Source organism: Schistocerca gregaria, chromosome 3, assembly GCF_023897955.1.
Source record: "Schistocerca gregaria isolate iqSchGreg1 chromosome 3, iqSchGreg1.2, whole genome shotgun sequence".
NCBI classification, from domain to species: domain Eukaryota; kingdom Metazoa; phylum Arthropoda; class Insecta; order Orthoptera; family Acrididae; genus Schistocerca; species Schistocerca gregaria.
This window is the reverse complement of record NC_064922.1, coordinates 77429466-77447474: the sequence shown is the minus strand read 5'-3', so window position 1 is coordinate 77447474 and position 18009 is coordinate 77429466.

Sequence of the window (18009 nt, the reverse complement as noted above, 5' to 3'; positions counted from 1 at the left end):
TGCTTCTGTTGTCACTTATTTGATTTTCTTATGTACAATATTCTCCATTGGTTGAACAATTTGGTCATATAACCCTCTTGCATTGGCACTTCTTTCTCCCACCTGCAATTTCACTAGTTCTATCCCGGCTAGCAGAAGGTAAAGTTTCCGTTTGTTGTGTTTGTTTTCATTCCATATTGGATGTTGCTGGATGAATATGGTGGTTGCATTTATAGCTCAAATGTCGATGAGAGAGTAAAATACTGATAGACGCCATCTCTTTGTTCCCCTCTTGCAGGTGTACATACACGTCATTTGATAAATGGTATCAATTCCACCTTCAGTGGAATTATAATATGCACTTATCTCTGTTTTATTCTTCTCTCCTCCAAAAGTGCCTTTATCTTGGTGCATTGTTGACAACATCAGTAAGTTTTTACTTGGTTTCATTTTTGCTATGTAGGACACCAAAGTTACTGGATGCCTACCTGTTGATGGGTCAGTGACAAAGAACATTCATGAATATAGCTCTCGATTTGATGTGTTCTTCATTATGTCTACAATATGCTTCCTGTTTGACTGGAGAGTTCCTACTGAAGTAACTTTGTAGTCTTGGTATAACTATGCCGATGTGTAGTATCGCTCTGTAGTAATATTGCGACCAGTATTTTTCACAGATGCTACCAGACGTTTGACGACAGCTGCTGAACCCATTCTTCCTTCGACAAATTCTGAACATTACCTGCATAGGGTTCCTTATTCAAGACATATCTGTCAACTGCATCGGACATTATATGTTTAAGGATACCATACTTGCCCGATTTATCCTTCATAAATACTTTGAAGGGGCAGCGCCCTCTAAAGAAGCTTAGCATCTCATCAATGGTTAGATGGACCCCTTGTTTATACAGTAGTGGAACCTATTATTCACTTGGTTGAAAACATCACGGATTGCGATGAACTTGTCTGCTTCCCTTCTTAGCTGGCGGGTACTTTTGTCATCAAACCTTATGATTGCAATAAGTTGCTTGAAACTTTCTCTTGCCATAATACCCTTGTAAACTGGTCGACCCGTTAGGTCTGACCAATGATCGTGTACACTGACGAATTGTTCTTAAAGCCCCCATATGTATCAGGATTGCTATTAAGGCATATAATTCATTCTCATTAGTTAAATTAACATTTCGCCTAACTGCTTCTTCATTTGAATGTTTTACTATAACACCCGTGATGACAGGTATAAGAAGTAACTTCAAGGCTTCTCTATGTGAATGGCAAACACCAACTGGAGTTACTCCTGCCTGCTCTCTTACTATATTAGCAACAGACCTCCGAGGAATTCTAGGCTGTGTGGCTACATACCTTGTTCCCGACTTGGCCATAATAACATCCTGATGGTCACTGCCTGAAGCTGGGCTATCTTCATCTTCTCTAACATCCACATCACTTTCCCGATCTGAATCATACTCCATAACACCATCCTCATATTCACTTTCACTCCCCAAGTCAGAATCTTCATCTAAAATTTCATTCAGAACTGTTTCTAAAGACGAGTCACGTATTCTTTTAGTCATTTCTAAGTCTGGGTGTGAACCGTAAGGAACTGCACTAAATCACTGCAAGTTTACAAGATAAATAACAACTGACTGACATCAATAGTCACTTTCTCTGAAAGTAAAGCGATTGTTGTGAATATCAAGAATACCAACGAACAAGAAACTAACTTTCATTGTTGTAGAGATGAAAAATACGAAATCCTACTAAGGACAATTTTCTATAGCATGGAAGCCTAAGGGGGGTGGGTGTTTGTTGGACCTATAATAAGTTTATTTATTTTCTCTTTCAAAGCAGGAATTTTCCATAAAATATATTGACACTAACGTTTCATAAAATATCCAACAAACGATAACTTACATGGAATATTAAGTATGAAAGTTACTTGGGGAAAAACAGGAGACCTAAAAAAATTGTGGGTTCAACGAACTCCCCCCCTCCCCCCCCTCAGTCGTCGTAGAGTTAATGATTTCATAACATTACAATGGAGAATCAAGAAGGTAAGTTTTTGTGATAATACGTGTTACTGCATATTAAATGCCACAGAAGGAGTCACGTAAGCCGCGTGGGATTAGCCGAGAGGTCTAAGTTGCTGCAGTCATGGACTGAGCGGCTGGTCCTGGAGGAGGTTGGAGTCCTCCCTCGGGCCTGGGTGTGTGTCTTTGTTTAGGTTAAGTAGTGTGTAAGCCTAGGGACTGATGGCCTTAGCAGTTAAGACCCATAAGTTTTCACACACATTTGACATTGTTTTGGAACCGCGTAAATACCGCTGCTACTGTCTACAGCTGTTCACTCACATGCAGTGAGTCCGCCCCTCCATGTCAACTACAGAACAAGAAAAGAGAGAAACCCAACTCCCGTGTTAAAAGTGAGAAACACAGACCGGCAGCAGCGCCTCAAGTGGTATGGAGATGAACCGAAATATGAAAACATTACGGGTTGCATCCCCTCCCCCCCCCCCCCCCCAGTTTACTTACGTTGTAGCCTTTTATTTTAATTTTAAATCTATTACCTTATTTTTCTGGGCATGCTATGTAATTATTTTGGGTGGTATCATAATAAAATAATTGGAACGCAGCTATAGCATACTGTACCACACCAGAAAGAAACCTATTCAGTAATATTTTCAATCTATTTTTGACGTTTGCGACTGATAGACAAGAAAAAATGATAGGAGCAGTGACTGTCAGGTGCAAACGTCAAAAATGGACTTTTAAATTGACATGCTTATATTGTTATCTATCAACATGTAAAAGCTCCAGCATGTTTTATGGCTCATAGGAACTAGATGTAACACCTGAAACTGAGAGTAAGTCGAAACGAGCTTTTGGTGTAAATGATTGAAGAAAAAGAAAAATAACATTGTAGCAGTTAAACTGGACTACAAATATTCCTGAATAATGTCATAAGTTTTACGTCATACAAGCTGCTCGATCAATGGAGGAAAAAAATCCTATTATTAAGAAAATAAGCAGCAGTTAAAGAGGTTCGATTAAGAAATATTATCACAATATTAATTAATGAAGGATTCTAAAACTTGTTACAACTATGTTTCAGGACTATATGTTCAGAGTAACTGCCCAGCAAACTTGCACTACTGACCATTAATTTCTTACAAACGTTCCTACATTTTACTACTGTAAATTCTTCAACACAAATGAGAAAACAATACCAAGGACCAAAAGCAGGAAAGGTGGATAAAAACAGTGAAATGAAAACAGTGAATGAAAACAAAACTTACTTTTTATTTCTCAAGCACACAAGAAAAATTTTCTTTTAACTGTTATAAAGCTTTCAACTGTTTACTGAATTTGTCTTAAACTATATCAAGTTTTTTATTACTGATGGTGTGTTACCAATCTTTCACATACTTGTAAATCAATAGAGGTACACAGTACTTTAAAATATACTATTCAGAAAAATGGGCCTTGCAAAATGTTATTTCCTCTGGATACATAAACAGTGAATAGAATGTATTCTCCAATTGTTCCTGGTGTCCACATTTATCTAAGAATGTATACAACTGACTATGAGCATTTGCTACAAAAGACGTTAAGCTGTCACTAGCATACAATAATTTTGGGTTTGAAGCATCATCTTCTTTGAAACTTGTAAACAAATGATGCTCTGTGGATGTTGGCGAGAACAGAATTGTTTTACAGTCATTACAGTTGGCTTCAGGTGTTACACCCATCTTTTGTAGAATGTAACCAGCTGCATATGCCTAGTGCTTGTCTGTCATTTCTTACATCAGCCCCACCACTACCAGCAGCAGCTTCATTATCAGCAAGGGCACAATATAAAGCACTTTGATCCATAATGGAATGGTCTGTTGTGGAGTCAAGAAAGTTGTCATCACTAGCTCCCCAAAAATTGCCTTAAATTGCTTATTGGCATGCATCTATCATCCTCACAATTACCTAGTGACTTTGTAGCTAAAGACATGTTATTGACTATAACTGTTTTCAATGCTGCTTTGAACTGAAAGCAAGTTGGGTTGGTGTTTGCAACAACATGCTGCCTCACACAACAAAATACATTATCCACTGGGTCTTGATTGAAAGCCCTCATGCTTAAAAAATTAAAGCCATTTTTAAATCTGTTCCAAATGAACATCAGTGACCTTACTTTAGTTTGCCATCCACTTATGAAACTGAACATATTTGTCTTACCTGTCCCTGTGCCTAGCTCCAACACTTTCCAATTTTCCATTTCCTCTAACAGACTGTACCACGTTACTATATGTGGGGACTCTGCACAGAGAGCACACTTATAAGACTTGCCGTCTTGTGGATAACAATAGGAACCGTTCAGTGAATCAAATAAACAATCCATTTTTTCACCAATTTCTGCAGTGTATATTGCCTCAGCAGCTAAGATATTAAATGCCACATATGTTTCAATAACTGCAACAACTGTATGACTAAGCTGGGATGCAGCTACCTTGACTTTCATTTTAGTAAAAGAATCCTTTAATTCCAAATGTTCCTATGTGGTTTTGGCAATGTCTTAAACATCTTCTGCTGATACAAAAAAAACCCTGTGAATGTATTCAATACTGGCCTCTTTTTTAAACCCAAACTTATTTTATTTCCTAGCAGAGCATTTCTAGTATTTTTAATAGATGTGGGACATCATAAATGACTGCAATAGGTTCATTTCTGACTACGAAATGAAATGGACTGGACTTAGTAGATTTTTCATACCAGAGTTCCTTCAGTGCTCTCTGGTTGGTTGCACCCTGGTCACAAACTGTAGAAACTACCTTTAGCCCTATTTCTTGCAATTGCCTTATGATATAGATAATAAGACTTCTTAAAGTGATACTTGAAACTGAGTTGTGAGTGAAATAAGAAGCAACAACCTGCTTCCAGCTTTTATGTATGCCTCTAACCATGAAAACTAATGCATGATTTTCATGAAAATTTGACCTTCCTAAATGCCCTAATTCTTGAAACCCTGAAATTTCTTGTTTGCTTGCATTATAACACAACCCTGTTTCTAAAGACATTTCATCAAACAACAAAGCACAATATTTGTCAGCATTGTTCACTACTTCAACTTCTGCTTTCATTACATTCATGACCGAAGTATTCAATGCTGGTTCAAAAGGTACAGAAGACAACAGACATTTCAGATACTGACAGAAGGAAGATAAAAATGAACTGATAAATATATTTGTATATGCAGGGACTTTGTTTGTATAAGGATAAAGCAAATACTTTGTCCTCAGGTGTTCATTACCTTGCATTTGCTGATCGATGAACATTTCGTAATTGGCTGTTTATGAAATCTTTGGCAACAGATTTTAAATTAGATTCTATGACACAGAAAGTATTGCTGTCATATAAATCTTTAAGTGCTTTCAATTCTGATTTTTTATGATGTAGTTTTGCTTTCAGTTTTGATAGCCTTGTTGAGTATTCCTATGGATCTTGTACATTATTTATTTTGTTTGAGTTAAGTCTGCTTTTGAAACCCCTGTACCTAAAACCCCACTTTCCTCATTACAAAATGTTTCAGATAAGAATGTGTACTCACTATCTGCAGATTCATTTTGAGGAGAGATAAAAGGTTTAAGAGGTGCATCACTCAATGAGTTACTGTGCTCAACACAACTAGTGCTAAGTAATTCACCTCTGGTTTTGGCACCTGTATAATAAAGATTTTCCATGATACCACAAGTGCTTGGTACGTATAATTCACTATTAGCACCTGTTTCACCAGATCTGGTACAAACACCTACATGAGAACTACTTGCCACAACACAACTAAGGCTTTGTAGTTCATTAACACGAGTTTCACTGCTGATATTAACAGCTGTAAAATGAACTGTTGCCATAGCACCACTAGTGCTTGGTAGGCCCATTCCGCTATTAACAACAGGGCCACCTGATTCACTACGGATTTTGGCAAATTTCACATGGAACACCTGTCACATGTTTTGGAAACACACCCCTGTTTAGCCTATGCCTACTTTCATTGATAAAATCTTCTTCGAAAAAATGATCTTCACAAACAAAATAAGAAGCACAGTTCACATCAGGTGACAGTTTTCAAACACTCTTCCACTTTAGAAGCAACTCTTGTGGTTGTTTTGGAAACCTGTAGAAATGACTGTAGCAAATTTCCTCCATTGAATCCACGTAATAGCCAGATGAACAGATGGGGAACTTGGAGAAGTATTTCAACGTCAATCTGTTGTGTTCAATATTCTGAAAAAAACATAAATGTCTTCATTAAATATAACTACTACAGACATATTAAAGTTATTTAAATAAACAAGTGGGAACCACACTGCTTAATTTACCATAGAAGAGAATACATTTCATTTTTATAAGCTACGAGATTACTTAATGAAAAATTGAATGTCTTACCTTACAATTAATTGTGGACATTTTTCAGCAGGAAATTTCTTCAATTCCACGGTGAGCTTTATTAATTTGAAGTAAAAAATCTGTTTATAATGAAGATGAATAGTATGTAAATTTGAAACAAATACAAAGACGACTGTCACTGTGGACCACAGACTTCAGTGCAGAGCAAGACGATAGAATATTTCAATACAACCACACTTGGAGTTTAGACAGCTCTCATTGGTCAGTTCCAGCTTCGTTTGACCTCTAGGGCCTCTAGTGGTCTGGAATGGAACTACGTGGCTTGTTGCCTCTTCGCCCATATAGCTTTCACCCCAGTGGTGTCAGCTAACGATGCTGCGCCCCCCACTCCTCTCCCCTCTCCCCTTACTTCTTCCTCCGAGTGAGCGGCCATTACAGTTCCCCTTCCCCCGGCCCTCACCTCAGCTGTTGGCGTGGGCAACATCTTCAACTTTGCCCTCGCCCCTCCTCACCACCCTCCTGCAGGCCAAATGCCTCAGCCACGCTACACTTTTGTACATTCGTAAGTTGCAGTGTAAATAGCAAACCTAATGGGAGAGTCATAGAATTAAATTCACCAGCTTAATATTGCCCTACAGATTTTACTTGTATTATCTAAAGATGGGAATGTATTTGTTTTGTCTATTTGAGTTTTCAGTAAGGAAAAAAATCGTGAGAGAGAAGAAGTGTTTCCTTGTACGAATTGTCCAAAACATCGGGAATAGAAAACGTTGGAATTTCAGATCTATCTCTGGCTGTGTTGTATTAACACCACGGTTAATAAACCGATCTATATGGCGTCAAGGAAGTTGACCCTTGCCGCGTTATTTGTCCTCTAAACGACTGATGTGTGGGAAATGCGTTAGCCAACAAGTTGTGTTTGGAATGCCATCGCAAAATACAGTTTATTTAGAAGCATAAAACCTACGAGTTACCTAAACCTTAGAAGGACAGGGTATCTAAACGAATAAACGAGTCATGATCACTTCGCAAATTTTAACGATTGAATTATCTGAGTTCCTTGAAAACATCCTCCATGCATAACTGTCGTGAACAACATAAGCTAACTCTGGAAGGAAATTTTGTGACCGTACAGAGGAACTAAACACCAAGCGTAGCAAGAAGACGTACCCAGCGTGAACGCCAGTACTACCATCGAGCCAGTTGAAACCGGACACAGCCATATTGTCAGCTGTGCTGTCAGCAACTTCAATCTCACATGCTCGATGTGTGTAGCACCTTAGAACCTCAAGCTGCACTGAATCTCAACACAAGAACCATTATATAACGAACCATTTGAATAACGTTATGCACATTTTCAATACTAAGGAACTTACTTTTCTTCCTGTACACTTTACACATGACAATTGGACTCTAATTTTATTAAAAACAAAAGCGCCGACAGGTAAGTCATATCGACGTCAATGAGTAGCAACCAGCTTCGACGGGCCATCTATAACGGATATAGAGAAGCAGGTAAATGAGAGAATGAACCAAAGGGAAAACAAGTACACTCTGGAACGATTGATTGGGAGACTGATAATCACCAATATTTGCAAATACAAATCAGCACAGGAAACAGCATATCACATGTTTAATAATTATTTGTCTGTTCATTGAAGGAGACATAAAACCACTTTTCATCAGAATTTTGTTAAAGGAAGTATTAACGTGACATTACACTATTTCACAGCATTACACCTAACATTACCATGACGTCTAGAATGAGATTTTCACTCTGCAGCGGAGTGTGCGCTGATATGAAACTTCCTGGCAGATTAAAATTATGTGCCCGAACGAGACTCGAACTCGGGACCTTTGCCTTTCCTAGGCAAGTGCTCTACCATCTGAGCTACCGAAATACGACTCACTCTGGGTACTCACAGCTTTACTTCTGCCAGTGTCTTGTCTCCTACCTTCCAAACTTTACAGAAGCTCTCCTGCGAACCTTGCAAAACTAGCACTCCTGAAAGAAAGGATACTACGGAGACATGGCTTAGCCACAGCCTGGGGGATGTTTCCAGAATGAGATTTTCACTCTGCAATGGAGCGTGCGCTGATATGAAACTTCCTGGTAGACTAAAACTGTGTGCCCGACCGAGACTCGAACTCGGGACCTTTGCCTTTCGCGGGCAAGTGCTCTACCATCTGAGCTACCGAAGCACGACTCACGCCCCATACTCACAGCTTTACTTCTGCCAGTATCTCGTCTCCTACCTTCCAAACTTTCCATAAGCTCTCCTGCCAGATGGAGCATCTCATTGCCCGGGACGATGAAAGTTTGGTTTCTATTCTCGGATACAAATATTGTGTCGTTGGATGTCAGCGCTGTTGATAACGAGGTTAGAAAAAACAAAACTCGATGAGTATCTAGAGATTTCCACAGTGGACACAAAAAGCGTAGGGAATTGAACTACTACATTGAGGGTAATTTCTGAAGGACTTTTCCTTTATGATAACGGCGCATCGTTGACACGACGTTATCGCCTATTTAACTGTGTATACGACAATTCTGCGATTCCAACATAGCTGCTACGTACTTCTTCCTAAAACTCGACATCTCTCACGAAAAAAAAAACTTTACTGTGCAACAAAATTCGCGGTCTCCGTCCTCTCAATATTTTGCCACTAACTCGCCATTTCTATTACCTCATACTGATGGCCTCATTGGGCCCATCTAGTTGCTTAAAACTCCCATCCATCCTTGGGTATATAGCAGTGTCCTGAGACACATCATACAGTTAAATGCTACAACTACCTTCAAAAATGCAACGGATAAAAGAAGGCTCAAGTTTTGAACGGAGATTTCCACTTACTGGCGGTTTAACTGCGGGTTAGACGTGGTTTGCGTCTGATTGTGCCTTAACAGCTGTCGTCAGAGAGCACGGAACACTTTTATCGTGAACTCTTCTTCGACATGAAACATTAAGGTCTAACTGTGTTAGTTCACGTGGGGTGACTAGTTTTGTGTTAGAATACACCTGGATAATAAACTCCAAAATGCGTTGTTCTGTTGAAAGTTGACAGATGGATTATGCGCAAAATTGAAAAGTGAAGAAACGGCACAGACAGCTAGGGTTTTGCGCGATTGCCATTCGCGTCACACTAAGTACGTGGCCTTGAGTGTGGTGCATGACTCTTCATGTGTTGTTCTGTTGAGAGAGGAAAGATGAAAGTGGATAGGTTGGACTATGCCGTGAAACTGAAAAGTGAAGAAACGGCACAGAAAGATAGGATTTCTGCGTGACTGCCAGTAGCGTCATGTAAGGTACGTTCCCCTGCAGGTGTGGTTCTCTTGTTCATCCAATATACTAGGTATATGGCCACAGCTTGCTCGCTCTGTGGGAGTGATTCACTCTGTTTACGTTACCTATCACAGGGATAGGCATGTGGTATCCATCCCGATAAACATTCAAATGAAAATGAAAGTAAAACATGGTTATATCCTAAATTACCCTACCAAAATAATTTCTTACCTATTATTTCTAAACACTTAAATAATTGGCAATACTCGGTAACTTATTCTAGTAAACCTGAAATCCAACAAAAATTGTTATCCTCATCATTCTAGTAACACAGTGTCACATGGAAACACTAGGTTGATAAAATGCTAAATTACTGGTGCTGACAGACTCTAGCTAAAACTATCTAAACATTTGATAATAGCATAAATAAACATGAACAAAATTAACAATAGTAAAAATAATATGACAAAAGTAATTGAACACAAGTAATTAGACGTAAGTAATTGGCAACTCATCATTGTGATACAAGCGGTGACAAAACTGCAACAAATTCAAAATTCAAAATATTATTTCCTTTATACAAAACTTCCTTATCCTCCAGTTACATTTCGTAGCAAAACGAATGTAAGTATCCCCTGGTATTCATTCATTATGCTGCCGTTTATACACTCCTGGAAATGGAAAAAAGAACACATTGACTCCGGTGTGTCAGACCCACCATACTTGCTCCGGACACTGCGAGAGGGCTGTACAAGCAATGATCACACGCACGCCACAGCGGACACACCAGGAACCGCGGTGTTGGCCGTCGAATGGCGCTAGCTGCGCAGCATTTGTGCACCGCCGCCGTCAGTGTCAGCCAGTTTGCCGTGGCATACGGAGCTCCATCGCAGTCTTTAACACTGGTAGCATGCCGCGACAGCGTGGACGTGAACCGTATGTACAGTTGACGGACTTTGAGCGAGGGCGTATAGTGGGCAGGCGGGAGGCCGGGTGGACGTACCGCCGAATTGCTCAACACGTGGGGCGTGAGGTCTCCACAGTACATCGATGTTGTCGCCAGTGGTCGGCTGAAGGTGCACGTGCCCGTCGACCTGGGACCGGACCGCAGCGACGCACGGATGCATGCCAAGACCGTAGGATCCTACGCAGTGCCGTAGGGGACCGCACCGCCACTTCCCAGCAAATTAGGGACACTGTTGCTCCTGGGGTATCGACGAGGACCATTCGCAACTGTGTCCATGAAGCTAGGCTACGGTCCCGCACACCGTTAGGCCGTCTTCCGCTCACGCCCCAACATCGTGCAGCCCGCCTCCAGTGGTGTCGCGACAGGCGTGAATGGAGGGACGAATGGAGACGTGTCGTCTTCAGCGATGAGAGTCGCTTCTGCCTTGGTGCCAATGATGGTCGTATGCGTGTTTGGCGCCGTGCAGGTGAGCGCCACAATCAGGACTGCATACGACCGAGGCACACAGGGCCAACACCCGGCATCATGGTGTGGGGAGCGATCTCCTACGCTGGCCGTACACTTCTGGTGATCGTCGAGGGGACACTGAATAGTGCACGGTACATCCAAACCGTCATCGAACCCATCGTTCTACCATTCCTAGACCGCAAGGGAACTTGATGTTCCAACAGGACAATGCACGTCCGTGTGTATCCCGTGCCACCCAACGTGCTCTAGAAGGTGTAAGTCAACTACCCTGGCCAGCAAGATCTCCGGATCTGTCCCCTATTGAGCATGTTTGGGACTGGATGAAGCGTCGTCTCACGCGGTCTGCACGTCCAGCAATAACGCTGGTCCAACTGAGGCGCCAGGTGGAAATGGCATGGCAAGCCGTTCCACAGTACTACATCCAGCATCTCTACGATCGTCTCCATGGGAGAATAGCAGCCTGCATTGCTGTGAAAGGTGGATATACACTGTACTAGTGCCGACATTGTGCATGCTCTGTTGCCTGTGTCTATGTGGCTGTGGTTCTGTCAGTGTGATCATGTGATGTATCTGACCCCAGGAATGTGTCAATAAAGTTTCCCCTTCCTGGGACAATGAATTCACGGTGTTCTTATTTCAATTTCCAGGAGTGTATTTTCATACCAACTGATAATATTTGGTACTTCTACCTACAAGAAAATGGTTGTTCAGTCATGTCAATGAAACTTCCTGGCAGATTAAAACTGTGTGCCCGACCGAGACTCGAACTCGAACTGGTATCACTTTTCTTTCTGATACTCACGTTATGGTGTTTAGCAAATGTATTGATGCATGGGAAACTCCTTCTCATAATGTGCCACACTTGGATGGTCACCCCAATCAGGCATTTAACATTGTTTGTTTGCGGTATTGGATATGCATTCCTTAAATAGATGGGGTTAAGAGTAAAAGGATTTGTTCAACATAGTGAGAGGATAATTTATGTCCGATTGGAAACTAAACTAAGAGACACAATCATAATCCAAGTATACATGCCAACTACGAGGCATGAGTATGATGAAATCGACATGATGTATGGCCACCTTGAAGAAGTAATTGGCAGAATTAAAGGAGCTGAAAACCTTGTCATTATGGGCGATATGAATGACGTTGTTGGGGAAGGTAAAGAAGAGGATGTGGCAGAGAATTTTGGATTAGGATTAAGAAATGAAACAGGGGATAAACTTGTAGAATTCTGCCAAAGAAATAAACTTTGCATTACAAATACCTTCTTTAATCATCATCCAAGAAGAAGATATACTTGGAAAATGCCTGGTGACATTAACAGATATCAAATTGACTTCATATTAGTGAAGCAAAGATTTAAAAACCAAGTTAAGGACAGCAGATCATATCCAGGCTGTGATGTGGAAAGTGACCACATACTCGTTATGATGAAGACTGATCTAAAATCAAGAACATTAAAAAAAGAAGTACATGTAAATGGGATTTGACAAACCTGTTAAACGAAAATACACTGAAGCACTGTCAACTAGAAACAGGCAAGAAAACAAATACACAATGACATCCAAAGCAGCTGGGAAAAAATAAAAACTGGTATTTTAGAAGCAGGAGAAGAAGTAATAGAAAAAGAAACGACAGAGAAAAGGAAGGAATGGATCACTAATGACCTTCTAAATATGATGGAAGATAGAAGGAAATTAAAAAATTCTATGAAGAATGAAAACCAAGAGAAATACAAGAGTCTGAAAAATAGAATCAACAGAGAGGCAAAACAAGCAAGAGAAAAATACCTTGATGATCTCTGTATTTCAGGACAACATGAGCAAGGGAAATATCGACAAGGCCTATAAATGTGTGAGACATTGCTTTGGAGACAGAAGAAACAAGTGTAGGGCTGTGATGGATGAAAATGGCAATATGTTGGATGACGACGATGAAGTTGCTAGAAGATGGAAACAATATATAGGAAAACTGTACAGCGGACCAGACCTGCCTGAAAACATCATGGAAGAAGAAACAGACGTAGATGCACACAACGTAGGTGAACCTATATTAAAGGAAGAGTTTGAACTAGCTCTGAAAAAATTGAAAAACAACAATTCGCCTCGTATAGACAATATCCCAGCCGAACTTCTGAAATCTGGAGGAGCAAAACTGAATCAGGAGTTGTATAGTCTTGTTTTCAACATGTACTAGGAGAGTAAAATTCCTACAGACTTTGAGAAAAACATTATGATCCCCATTCCAAAGAAGGCAAATGTTACAAGATGTGAAAATTATAGGACGCTCAGCCTAGTTACTCACACCTCTAAAATATTAACCTCAATTGTCCTAAAATGCATAGAACAAAATGTCGAAGCTACACTCTCTGAAGACCAGTTTGGATTCCGGAAAGACAGAGGAACCAGAGAAGCAATATTTGCTCTAAAACTAATAATAGAGAAACGACTAGATAATAACCTGAAAACATACGTAGCTTTCGTAGATGTAGAGAAAGCCTTTGATAATGTTAAATGGGATAAGATGTTTGAGGTACTCAAAAAAGTAGGAATAGACCATAAAGATAGAAAAATGATATGGAACCTGTAAAAAAACGAGACAGCAGTTATCCGTGGAGGACAAAACAAGAAGAGGTGCAGATACGGAAAGGTGCCCGACAAGGCTGCGCGCTATCCCCTGTTATCTTTAACGTATACATTGAAGAAGCGCTGAAAAAAGTAAGGGAAAATTCACAGACAGGTGTAGTAATTCATGGCCAACGAATAGGTATGATAAGATATGCCGATGATAAGTAGAATAGCTCAATCAAAGGCTGCTTTTAACAAGAAGAAAAAAAAACATATTAACATCTAAGAGCATCAGCCTTGAAATTAGGAAAAGATTTTTGAAGTCATATGTGTGGAGTGTGGCATGGTATGGGTGTGAAACATGGACTCTCGGGAAAGAGGAAGACCAGAAGCTAAATTCTTTTGAAAAGTGATGCTATAGATGCATGCTCAAAATAAAATGTATCGACAAAGTTACAAACGAAGTGGTTCTGGAAAGAGCAGGTGAGAAGAGAAGCTTCTGGAGTTTCATTGTTAAAAGAAGAGTGCAATTTACTGGCCATCTATTAAGACATAAAGGACTCCTGAACACAATCATAGAGGCATATGTCGAGGGAAAAAGACCAAGAGAAAGACCACGACTGAGGTACATGGATCAAATAGTGAAACGTGGGATTTAACACCCATAAAGGAATGAAGAAAAAAGCTGAAAGACGCACAGAATGGAGACAAGCTGCCATTGTAGCTGTTGCAAACCAATCCTTGGATTGACCACTACAGAAGAAGAAGAAATACGATACTTGTGAACCTTACATTTACATTTCTGTGATACGTGTCAATTATGTTTAGGCTAAAATGGATTACATAGTACTTTTGTTACGGGATGTAACTAACCTTATGTTAAAAACTTTAATTGATTTTGTCTCACAGAATGCTAATTGTTTACCTTTTGGTGATCAGTTAATAGAGAGTGTTGGGGTTAATTTTCAGGGACTGGGAAAATGAAGTTGTTTTTCCTTTGGTGTCTGTCATCTTTTCTTCTTCGATTTCAACACTCTGAAGCCTCTATTTCATTTCTTACTTCTCCTCAGAGTGCCGAGCTAACCATCCCTCTGTCCACATGCATATGTCTCTATTGCTGAGATCCTTCTGGATTACCATGTCAACACTTGTCGTAGTTGACTAAAGCCTATTATAATGGAGGATCCAGGTAACAAGTTAGCCCTTCTGCGCTACTGAGGATATTGAATTTATTTAACGCTTAACTACGTAATTGCTGAGATGTATCTGTCGCTTATGGACCCATTTACTAATGCGTAATGTAATTTTAAACAGAATCCCTGTAACAACGCATCTAGCATGATGTCACACGTAATCCCACTTCTGTTTTGCTAGTCATCGTTGAATAAACCGTAATGATTAGGCACATCTATTCCCCTTTATTCAGTAATTCTATACCCCGTGGCATTTATATTCATCACTGTTCATTCAGAATCCCACAAATCTCTAGTCAAATCCAGAAGTTTTCGTGCTGCGTTGTGTTGTGCTCATCGATCTTTCTCATTTGGTTACAGTACACCTCTTTTGTCACATTACTATTCTCACTTTGAAGCATACAAATATGCTCATCTGGCGCAGGAGCCCATGAACATGTGGAGAGAGTGTTAAGTACAAACAGCGCAGTGAACAGGGTCTGAAAGCTTCATCTCTCTCCCACTCTTAAACCTGAAGCTTGCTTCCTGCGCAGCATATGTGCACACTGGGAGCCACTGCGGCATTTGACAGTGGCAGCCGCTTCGGCTTTGCTTCTCAGCAGCCGCATGCAGCTCTGATGCCGCAATGGCCTTGGAAGTTATCTTCCATGCGCCGTTCTGATTTAGTGCGAGATCCGGCCTTTCAGCCAGCTGCTGCTCTGGTGGACCAGTACTTCGATGAGTTGATAGGAAGTGTAGCATTAAAACGGGTGCATGGCTGTCGCCAGTCCCGTCGATCATTAGCTGCTAGCAAGTTCCTGATGTTGTAGTTGATAGTGGCGTCGTAGTGTGTCCGGGTGACACCTGAGAAGGAAGGCACAGTAGAGACGGCGGGATTCATGGATGAGGACGATGGCCTGTGGGTGGATGGCGACGGTAGGGGTGTGGGCCTCTATGGCCTCAGACAAGGTCTGCTGGGGAATGGAGGCGGTATGGGTAACATCATCAGGATGGTGTTAGGTAAGGGAGTGGCTATCGACCTGGGTAGAGAGGGTATCCCGGTAGGCATTCCAATCGACACAGGAATAATCATGCACGTATTTCGGGGGAGGGCCGATGCGAGGATCAGGACTGGGGCGACGACTGTCTGAAATGGTGAGGAGGACCAGGACATCGAATGCTATACGGCCAAGGAGGTTGGAGGAAGAAAGGTCAACATCTGGAGTGCTATTGGATTGAGGTTGGGTGTGCTGGGGAAGGGGAACGAGGTCGCCTTGGTGGGAGGAGAGGAACCAATGCCACCGCCGTAACTGGGCAGTGGAACGACAATGGATGTTGAGGTCGGCAGCAATCAGTTATGGGGAGAAGGTACAGTCGATATGGGAAAGGAAGTTAAAAGGAAGAGCAGCGTTAGGACGGACATAGATGGTGGCGCAGGTGATGGTAAGGCCAGAGAAGAAGAGACTAAGTGTCAGGTGTTCTATGGGGTCAGGAAGGAGGGGTTGGAACCGAACAGGGATCTGGCAGTGATCGCCAATGGCTATTCCGCCACACGCTATCGGGAGGTGATAATCGGAGTGGTGATGGAGGTAGGGCGAGTTGTGGATGGTGTGCTGGGGCTGAAGAAACGTTTCATTGAGGAGGAAGGCATCCACACGTTGGGTTGTGAGGGTGTGCAGGAGGAGGTTCTTATTGGCGGGAAGGGAATGGATGTTATTAAACAGGATATGATGCTGTCGCACCATGACAGGTTTTAGACAAGAGTGTCGAGACGGTAGAAACTGAAGTGGACTTGGTTATGGGAGTACATGTCATATGTGTTGAGGTCGAAAATGGATCGGGCAGTGAGCGATATCTGTTGGAGGGTGTGGGGGCACTTTTCTTTATTGTAGTTTTACACCTTATAGAGAAGATGGGCTGGCAGTGGCAACAGTTTGCCGTTCTTCAGCCACAGGCAGCACCAAGAGAAACAAAGAAGAAACACAATGAACATAACATAATGGTGGAGAAAAAACAGTAGGCACAGTAATTAAAACACATGAAGTCATTCACATGCGTAGAAAAACAAGAAACTGTCAGTACTGTACATGAACACTGATGCTTGAGATGACACCCGTCAACAATGGAGCATGGACGGTGAAAGACACTGAAGCTCAAACATGACAGCACACACAAAACTGACAGCGATGATTTCCCGTGTGCTAATGTCCACGTAACGTGTGTGAGTCGGGGGACCTGCCAACAGGAGAAAAAAGGTGGGGCAGGAGGGAGAGGGGAGAGTGGAGATGCCAGTGGTAGAGGAGATGGGGCAAGGAAAGAAGATGTGGTGGTGGGGGAAGCCTGGTTGGAGGAGACGGGAGGAAGGGAGGAGGGAGAGAGGGTGTCCTAAGGAAAAAACACAGGAAGTGGAAGAGGAGGATCAAAGTTGACAGGAGGGGTAGATGAAGGGGATGGGGCATCATCAGGGTGGGGGAGCTGGTGGAACACCCCTTGGGAGGGGGTATGGAGAGTGGAGAGGTGAAGAACACGTGGGACATGCGAATGCAGGCGCGGCAGCGGACAGGCGTGGGAGAGGATGATAGAGACAAATGGGTGAGGAGGATCAAGTTTACGGGAGGTGTATAGGATCCGTATCCATTCGAGGAAAAGCAGGAGGTGTGGGAACGGAATAAGGTCGTACAGGATCTATGTAGGGGAGGGGAGACGGATGTGATTGGTGAGGCGGAGAACATGGCAATCTAGGGTTTGAAGGGATTTGTAAAAGGTAGGAGGGGCAGAGATCCACGCAGGGCATGCATAGCAGAGCGTAGGGCGGATGAGGGATTTATATGTGTGGAGGATGGTGGAGGGGTCCAGACCCCATTTGCGGCCCGAAAGAGGCTTGAGGAGACGGAGTCAGGAGCTTGCCTTGGCTTGGATTGTCCGGAGGTGGGAGGTCCAGGAGAGGCGACGGTCATGGGTGACACTACGGTACTTAAGGTTGGGGGTGAGGGCGATAGGATGGCCATAAATGGTGACATAGAAGTCGAGGAGACGGAAGGAAGGTGTGGTTTTGCCTACAATGATCACCTGGGTCTTAGAAGGACTGACCTCGAGCAACCACTGGTTGCACTAAGTGGTGAACCGGTCAAGATGGGATTGGAGTAGATGTTGGGAGTGTTGCAGGGAGGGAGCGAG